At 27.9% G+C, this 10,413-nt stretch overlaps 1 long non-coding RNA gene across 1 annotated transcript; it reads left to right on the top strand.

Annotated features, from left to right (window-relative positions):
- The first annotated feature begins 8,322 nt into the window (after positions 1–8,322).
- On the top strand, positions 8,323–9,756 carry LOC139906405 (uncharacterized). Its single transcript, XR_011781899.1, has 3 exons — positions 8,323–9,008; positions 9,061–9,200; positions 9,263–9,756. It is a non-coding gene; the product is annotated as an uncharacterized lncRNA (long non-coding RNA).
- Positions 9,757–10,413: the final 657 nt, after the last annotated feature.

Genomic DNA, 10,413 nt, shown 5'->3' on the forward strand with positions numbered 1-10,413 from the left:
CAACTCTATAAGTTAATGCCTTAAAAAAATTTCTTATTAAAGTTTATTGTATCCTATATACTAAAACCATGACTCCTATGTAAATCATATTTGTCAAATAAATGAAACATATCTTATTTAAGTGCAAAGGTATAAAATATTTGAAAAATGAAGATAAAGGACATAATGCAAAGAGAAAGGCAACTATGTATACTCAAGCAAACAAAAGTAAATAAATCAAAAAGAAAGTTAAAATACGTCTTCCTTGAGCATATGTATAACATAAATAGTAATATACTTTTCTTGTAGTATTCACCATGCTTTATTTCTTGCCATTTTATGTTATTGCATAGTTATTTATCCTTTATCCTATACATAAAATATAATTGATACAAAAAATTTGTTGTGTTAGTTTTTTAGTTGATTAATATTGTATTTGTATATTATAATCGAAGTAAAAAGATATAAATTATTTTTATGGATTTTTATTAATTTTTAAATTACTGTGTACCTCTACGGCAATCAATAAATTTGCTTACATTATTTGATCCACATTTATTCGTACCTTGTGCGTACTTGGCTTTTACAGTAACATCGAAATCAACACTTACAAATTTTCAGCTGCTTGGCTTGCGTTTTTTGCCTTTATCAAAGAAAAACTTAAAAATATGGCGTATTTTCCTTTGATGGTATCCATCTTTTACTTGCTATCAAACAATCACAAATCTACATATAAAGTTATTTTAGAACAAAATATTATACTTCAATGCATTTTGGCGTAAGTCAACAATCTTTTATAACGCAAGGTACAAATTACCAAAATCGTCTATTGAGAAAATAATAAAAAAAAAAATTCTACACTTTTTACAATGAAAAAATAATTCTTGCTAATGACTTTTCAGATATTATAGTTTAACAGAAGAATGATGGGCATATATTCTCCTTACAGTAAAATATGAATTGCCAAATATCCCTACAAAATATTTCCAAAATTATAGCACTTCTTAACGTAATTTGTTGGGATCATAAATGGTATCACCAAAGCATCATAACTATGCAAAACTATCAAATAATTCATATCTGAGTATGTGTGTGAATAATTAAAAATTGATGTATGCAAACATAATTCCACTTACCGTTAAAGTAGCATACTAGCTTGTAGTACTTTTGTAGTAGTATTACAATAATTCAAAGACTATGGGTCCCATGCTTTGTCCAGACATAGTATTCAAATACTTAAAAATATATATCAATTTTGGAAATCTAAGATCCAAACATTTGATCATATTGTAAGAAAAGTCAAAATGGCATCAAAAGTGGTACTATTATCATTGAAGGGTTATTGCAATTCATAATTTAAAAAATGTTTTACTAATGAATGATTTGAATTGATATTGTTGCAAATATGTTATGCAACATATAATTTCATTCAATCTTAGAATCTATTAAAAAATCAAATTAAATGATTTAATATGCAAAATAATTATAAAAAATTAAAAAAATTAATTTGAACAAAGAGTAAAGTTTAGAGACTAATTATAGGTTGAGAATAGTAATTTCATATTTTTAGCTTAATTTGAATGCTTTATGAGAAGTGTTACAAATATATGGTTTAAGTCAAATATTCCAATTTCTCTTCGAAAACTTGTTGTCAACGAGAATCGAACTTTATAAAACTCTTTTCGTTGAAGACTTACTCTAATAGGCAAAAACTTGGACAACCAATTTCCAGAGTTTGCTATTGAGGCAAAATTTGTACCCCAAAGTGTATTGGCCATTGAGAAGAACAGGTGGTAGTCACTTAGTGTCATGTATGACTGTAGGGTGGATGCATAAGAGCTTCCAATTCGAACTCCCAGACAATGATGGTGCTTCATCAAAAGATGTTTGCAGCCTGGATGTGTCTGGTTAAAAGACGATTTTTCTACTATTCAAGTTTTTTTTCCACTCTTTGTAAATGGTTCAAACAGGTTCTATGATTGTTATTCATCATTTAGGGCGCTGATACGACTACTATCATAACAGATAAGTTCGGTATTTGCCATGATTTTATGGACATTATTCACAATAGGCCTAAAAGTGTGTTATGCATCATTCACTTCCATTAAACCAGAACGAAATTGCTCATATTACTGTTATGCATCAGAAACCAAAAGAGTAAATTGTTAATTTTTTTGGTCAGTTTCGATGCATTTTTTACTTAAAGTAGTAAAAATGTAAAATATGGCGAGTTTCTTCCTTTGACACCTCCATACTCTACGCACGATAATTCACAACTAAACCGACCATGCGCAATACTGTTCACATAGCGTTTGTAAAATAACCTCATACCTTTTTAACGCTTCATTGTCTAATCCAATGTGACCAATAATAAATACGATATATTTGTAGCTAAAAATACAAAATTACGTAATTTCTTTTTTCTAACCAAATATATTGTTAATTAATACATGCAAAAAGGATTAAAATTAAGCATTTGCAACAAAAAGGATAATGGTGTTATTGAATTGATTAGTTAATAATATTCTTGAATATTATTAAGCCTATTTTCAATAAGAAAATTTATGAAATTTACCCTTCGTGAGTGTAAATGATGGTTGTAAACATACAAACAATCTTTATCAAAAATCAAGAAACAGAAAAAAAAATCCACTTTTAGAACATAATATACACTTTAAAATGTAATCCGTCAAGTTTTCAGTTTTTTTTTATTGTGACAATCAATTTTTCTGCTTTGAAGTGCAATTTAAGAGGTTTAATAATTATAATTTGATAATTTGTTAAAGAGAGCTACTATAATTTGTAAAAGAAACATATGTAATCTTCACTCACGTTTGAGAAAAAAAAGATAGCATGCTTTTGTCTTGACGGACCCATATATAATAATAATATAATTAAACCATTAACCAAATAATTCCGTATTCAATTTGAAACTTTATCTTTGTTAAAACGAAAAACATTATTAATGTTTAGTAAATTTAAACTATTATGTGATTGTTAAATAAACAAAAGTTAATGATATTTGTTTTTTGCAAAAAGTTGCGCATCAATGTTTATTTTAACCTTATTTATATATGTACATTATTAATTCACGATGTAGATTTATTTTTGGATTGCTAAAAATGAATTAAGTAAAATTTGTTTTTCTATTAAATAGTCTTTTAGTTCATTATATTTAAAATGGAACGGCGTAGCTCAATGGACAAAACAATAATTAATAACTTATCCTCCTGAATCTTATAATATTTACCTATATTTAATAAGTGCGACTCCATCTTACCAATTAAAAGAACATTAAATAGATTGGTGATTTAATAGAAAATTTACAATTCTTTTAGTGGTTCATACAATTTTAATAAGGTTTGATATTTCAAAAAAAAATTATTAATTGGGTACTAATTTTAACTAATTTCCACAAATTTAGATTTTGAATAAAAAAATTTTTTATTTATTTTAATTATAACTTTTTTAGGAGAAATTCGTTTATGTATCAATTTTTCATCAAAATTTAGTGAAGTTAATAAATTATTTTGATTAAAAGAAGTTCATTTTTTTTTCTTTTTGATTTAATAATTTAACCATAACTTATTGAATAAATATTAAAAATATGAATTAGAAAGAGGATTAGCATGTACAAAAATTGACAATGATTAGATAAACAATATGAAAGTGAAAAAATGGAACTGCGGCTTGTTTACTCTTTATATATGAAAAAGGAAAAATGCTTAATCCTTCTCCTATTAAGCCCTTGGATAGTTTAATGCTTTTTTAAGCATGTTATTGCAGATTTACTCACAAGTTAATGAAAATTTAATTTGATATAGATACTGCAGATAGTATGGAGAAAGAGATATAGGTCACTACTGCAGCACACAAAATTTTACTAATTAATGCACTTTTTGTAATTTGCGTTGTGACGTATACAAAGTAATATCCTAATGAAGTATTTATGGATAAATTAATTCGTTAGAAATACACTTATATTGTCTAACACAATCAATAAATACATTTCTTTGAGATACTATATACAGGAGTATATAGAATGGCTAGGAGTAAGTAGACAGACAGACAAACTGTGGTTTAAAAAAATATAAAAATCCTCTTTTAATTTTTCTTAATACTTTAGTATCCCATGTATAAATGACAAACATCTTTACAAACTAACATACTCGCCTTCATTGATATATGTATATAAAGTTTTACTATTGTAGGATAAAAGAAAATAAGGTATAAGTCTTTCCGGAGTTCTACAACTGTATTTTGTATAAGTGATTTTGCTAAAATAATTTTTGAAATCCAATAATTCAATTCCTTCAGGATTATTTTTTTTAAATTGGGAATTAACAACAGAAATATCCAAGAGATAAAAGAAAAGCCTCAAAAACTAACAACCTTCCGATAATTTTCGATTCAATGTATAAGTAGTAAGTATTTTGATCCAGAATATCAACACCTCCCATACCAAAATTGTGTTTTTTATAATGGATGGACATAGAAAGACTGTTTTATATTTTTCCTCTTTTACTCTTCTTAGAACCAATCGAACTGGATTCCAAAGTTGTGCCAATTAAAGTTACTCAACGACTTTCGAACCATTTGACTGCTACTATCCTATTTTACCAATATATTTTTTCTCTATCTCTAATCATATTTTTATCTTTTTTCATACTTGGTATGTATTTCCTACAGTTACAATATAGTCATTTCCATGTAATTTAGTACTAATAAGGGAGAGCTGAAGAAATTATCGAAATGTAGTAGTGTATAGTAGGAATTCTTGAGCTTCTGAGACAATCCAAGCACAATACTTTCTCCAAGACCATATTCATTATTTTCTTTCTTCCCGATGTATAAATTAAACTTATACAGATATCTGGTTTTACTGCAGCACCTACAGCACCATTTAAATTCCCCCTTTATTGGTTTATTCTTCTTATTTGCCATGCAAGACTATTATCCTTCGCATTTAGTCATGTGTACGTCATTTGAGTTTTCTCGAATATTGGACATGGTAGATTGAAATGCTTCATTTACATTTTCTAATACATATATGGTCTTTTTGTAAGTTTTGTCCAATTTATTTGCTTTTAGGTTATTAGCGAAGTGAAGGTTTTGAAGAAGGGCATAAATTGAGTCTTGGTATTTTTGATACCCTCAGATGATATAAAAAATTATCAACGTTCTAACAAGTTTTCAAATTAGGAAGCTTCAACACTGACATCATGAAATTAATTCCCAAAGAGGAGCTGATTTCTTTTATATTGTTTACATACTCTCTACCATTATCACGTAATTAATAAATACTGTTATCTCTTCCGTATTTTCCCCACGTCTCTTTTTTTTAAAGAAAAATTACTAAAATTACGTATGAACTTGAAATTTCCACAGTAAATTCAATATAGATAATGCAATATAAATTAGTAGAAACTGTCTAAATATAAATAATTAAATTTGATCTTACGAATTGTCAAAAATTACCAAAATTAAAATCAGTTAAATAATATTTTTATTAAAAAGATCAATAGACAATAAATTAAATAAAGAAACAGATATAAATGGTCATTTTAAAGTAAAAAAAGAACATTTTTGAATGATTATAGAAAGGTTATATCGAATTAAATTGGTGGGACTCCATATGGCCATCCACAGCCCACACCTCAACCCCCAGCCTTTGCAATTGAAGGTGTCTTGAGAACAATATATTCCACACCTCTTTTTGAGGTATGAATTAGCTCCAAATTACAGCTATGACAGTGTGGTACACCATGGGAACGGCCTACATTGTCAAGAGCTGCCAATCTGTTCGCCTTTGTGACGATTAGGTTATTGCTTGAGAATGAGGACATAAGGAATACAAATTATTGCTAAATGAAGTATTTTAAAGTTTCCCTAATAGTTTTTTGATTGTCTTTTCTTGAATTAATAAAAATCACGTTCTTCATTATTCACTCATGCTACTGCAAGTTTTTTGTTGCCAACCTCAATTCTATACATTTTAGAAATTTTATGGATTTAGGGCTAAAATTACTTTTCCTTATTAATGCTCATTTTACAAAATTTAACTTTACTTTTGTTTTTGCAACATATCTATCAAGTTTTTATACGGTCGAGGATAATTTATTATATTTCATGAATTAAAAAGTAGTTGGTACTATAATGTCCGTGTTATTGATAGGTCCATGGGATATGGACCACGTCTTTCTTTGCAATTAATATAGTAAAAATAATTTGGCTAGTAATTATACATAAATTATATTTAGGCTCAGACATAGGCTCAAGTTTATGACAAAAGTCACAGTCCAGCACTTTTACATTACATAAAAGTTTAACTATTTTATTAATAATACTAATACAAATAGTTATAATTTCATTTATAAATCATGGAATCGATTCTTATAAATTTAGAACTAATTTTATGTATGGGTTTAATGTTGTGCCTTGACTAAGTAACTTTATCCTTCTATGTGATCATTGCACTAAAAATATGAGGATAGCATTAAAAGTAAGGCTTGGATTGAAACTTGAGGGATTTAAATTTATCTTTATTTATTTAGCATTGCCATGTATTGTTGGACGTCCATTAAAAATAATTTTTCACATAATTAGCAACATTCACAAATGTGGCTGATTTTTTTCATTTTAGATATATAGTAGCAATAATCAAATGTGGTCATTAGAAAAGTTAGGCTAAAATTGAATCCGCTCATTTTCATAAATTGACCCTCCTTCCCCACTATTTAGAAATAATATACTTCAATGTCAAATAAACGAAAAACTATAATTTTGTTGGTTCTATGTTAAAAATTAAAAGCAATTGCTTAAATTTTACAAATACACAAAAAAAAATCTTAATTAGATTATACAGATTTATTTATTGCTAGGTACATGACTTGAATCTTTTCTTAAATTTATTTGACTATTTTTATGGTCATATAATCTCATTCACAATTAAAATATAATTCAAATATATAATTTTAGAATACTACAAAATAATATTGTATAAATGTATAATTTTTTTATGTTCCTTTAATTGGTGAGATGGAGCTTGACTGATCAAGTATAAGTAAACTTTATAATTAGTCCATGTGATCTGGGAATTATTTTTCAAATCCATCTACAAAATGCATATTTCCCTGTCTATGAGGGACCAAGTATCGAACCAATGCATATTTTGATCAAAAGAATAATTTTTTTGGAGCACGTTTATCATTTAGCTACGTTGTTCCGTACAACATTTAAAATTTTAAATGTACTTACCACATATAGATTAATTTTATTTTGTCGTTTTTAAAAAAGTTTTAAATGGGTTAGCCTTACAAAAAAAGGTATACAAAAGATTGCCCTTTTTTAGTATAATCTATTCTTCTGTACCTCTATAAATATTTTAAATGGTAAGAAGATTTGGTTTACTAAGATATTAAAAACTGTTTGTCGCTCAAAAATAGAAAAGAAAGAGGCTTGTAAAGAAAGTAACATTTGTATTTCATTAGCCACGCCAATTTTCTAAATAGAAGGAATTTATTTAGGTTCATTAATTTCTTCTAAAATTGAAATATGAGCTATAATTAGTAATGCTAAGTTATGTAAGTTATCTTTTATCTTATTTATGTTATAAAAATATTATTATTATTTAGTTAATTGAAAAGCTATATGGGGTTCATGGGTAAAGTATTATGTGAGAACCAAGTGTTTAAAACAGATGAAATACACACTATCCATGGCAAATGTCTTTGTAATCTTCATTTGAAGATGCATCTATAAAGTTTATAATACAATGTGTAACTGAACATATGGTGAGATTGGGATTGTTATATATGTCCTGATATTGCATTATTAACATATTGTTTTAATTTAGAGTGGGCCGAAGGGTATTTTTCGGGGGTCTGACTTAATTTTCCCAAATTGAAATTTGTGGTCAGTCTTGATTTTTATGATGCCCTGAAATAGTACTATACCTTGATGTAAGTTTTGTCCATAAACTTTATAGGGTGAAGTAAACCATACATTCACCATTATTGGGGCGACTTTATGTTGGTCGGACTGAACTTACTTTCCTACGGAAATTTTTGTCAATCCTGGTTTTTTATAATGTCCTGACATAGTTCTTTACATGGGTAAAAGTTTTGTAAAATGGTTCAAATAAACTCTCATGAGGCTATTTATGGGGGGGATGCAAGACACAGGGAGGGGGGGAGGGATCAGGTTGACAACAAAAATTCAATTTTCTAAGTGAGATAAATAATTTCAGGGTGTCAAACCTTCTGTACCTTATGGAGTAAATTATTCATTGGCAGGCTCTCAAACTACTATGTTTAGACCTCGACGGTGCAGGCGAGCATTATAATTAAGGGTGATAAATTTGGTAAGAATAGAAAAGCGTGCGAGGAGAAAAGAAGAATTACTTATGGCATCATTGATTAAATAATATACATCTTCTTCTATCAATCATGAACCTTATCATTCCCGCCTTTATTATTCAATATTAATATAATATGAGATGGTGATAGTCGATAGAGAACTGAATAAAATCCCCAAAATGACGTCGCCTTCTGTCTGGATTTATGAAAATGGAGGCCCAGGAATTTGGAAAATGCTAACCGGATGAGAAACAGATGGTTTGTCGGATTTGTCGATATAAATGTGCCTTTAGTCCCCTGTCTAGAATTACACGCCACTCATTATCCTCATCTCATAACAAGAGTATGGATATTCATCTATAAAATCAATTTGACGATGAATACATCAAGTCAGACTTTAACTTTGATCTTACAACGATGCTTATTGCATGTAATATAACCTTATCCATTGCTAATCATCTACGTTCAAAAAATTTATGGAGAAATACAAGGGTAAACATATCCCTTCCCGAGGAACCATCATTAAATTAATGGAGGATGTTGGTACTGATGTCATATATAGAAATACATATAAAAATGTTTTGAGTCATCCACACCAAATGTCGATCAAGTTATCAGTAAAAAGTATTTACGAATATCGAAATGGAACTCTGAATTTTGTACTATCTCACAGTAAGTATTCAATTTTTTTTAAATCTAACCATAAAATATGATTCTATTTTAGCTAAACATATCAAGAATTATGATACACAACTCAGTAAAGGGCAAAAACAACTGCTTAAATGGTCACAACCACTGGGGTAGTAGCTTTGGATGGTTTGCAACTAGTTTGTCTGAGACTACTTACTTCGCTTTAAGACTTGGGTATGATAATTAGGTTTTCCAATATTACATAGTCAATAAATATTACTTTTTTATCACTAAAGGCTTAGCTATGGTTGATGGGCTCCAAGAAATGGTGTTCAGAAAACTCATAAAAGGCAAAAACAACTGTTTAAATGGTCACAACAACGAGGGTAGTTACATTGGGTGTTGCATTATAATTAACAATTGTGTATATCTATCATGATAATAGTATGTTGTTATATAAGCATAAATAACGGGGAAAATATCTTTTTTGATTCTCTTAATAAGGAGTAATATCGCCGGACATTACTACATAATTAGCTTTTGCTCTAAATCTTTACGATGAATTTATTTATAAAATTTTTTATTAGTATATTTATTGTCTAATTTTATGATTTTGACATTTACTTTATTATTAATAATTAGTTAGATCTCATCGGTAGAGATATATCTATCCTGTGCACAAATGTATATAGCAACTTCCACGAAGAAGAGGGGTGATTATCTTTTGATTAAACTCCACGTCTCGCTTGTGTATTGCAACCTAAAGTTATGACATATTTAACTGAATTCCGATGTCAGAACAAGAAAATATTATTTAGGATCAATCTATTATTTCAATATTCTGTATTTATAATTTATTATTATTAATAGTTATATGATTTTAATTGTTTAATTTTGTATATTTAACTTAAATGTTTAATGGTTTATTTTTAGTATGTAGATTATATTTAATTAAAGCCTTCTTTTTTAAACTTTGAGCTTCAAATATATTTCAAATACTCTACTTTGTCGTTTCATTAGCTATTATTCTGAGAATAAGGTTCATAATGAATTACAATTTCATGGAGTGTGACGTTTTCAAATCTACTGTAACGGATAAAAAACGTCGAAGTCAATTATACGTAGTATATCTTCATTAAACATTTTGCTAATAAATACATTAGTTATACCCTCAAAAATCATAATAAAGCAGGCAGATGATAATCACATCAGTATTTTAAACAATGATACCATATGTCTTTTTTTCCCCCTCCTCCTCGCACGCGTTTTTCTCTACAATATTATCAACTATAATTATAATATAACGCCTGTGTATTATTTGAAAAGTATTATTAAAAATAAAATAAAAATTGTGTTATAAACTTCAAATAACATTACAGCATTTATAGATAAAAATAAATTCCAAATCAAAATTTGAGAAATTGTCAAAACATTGTTACATAAACAT

This window comes from Lepeophtheirus salmonis, chromosome 9 (assembly GCF_016086655.4).
Source record: "Lepeophtheirus salmonis chromosome 9, UVic_Lsal_1.4, whole genome shotgun sequence".
Taxonomy (NCBI): domain Eukaryota; kingdom Metazoa; phylum Arthropoda; class Copepoda; order Siphonostomatoida; family Caligidae; genus Lepeophtheirus; species Lepeophtheirus salmonis.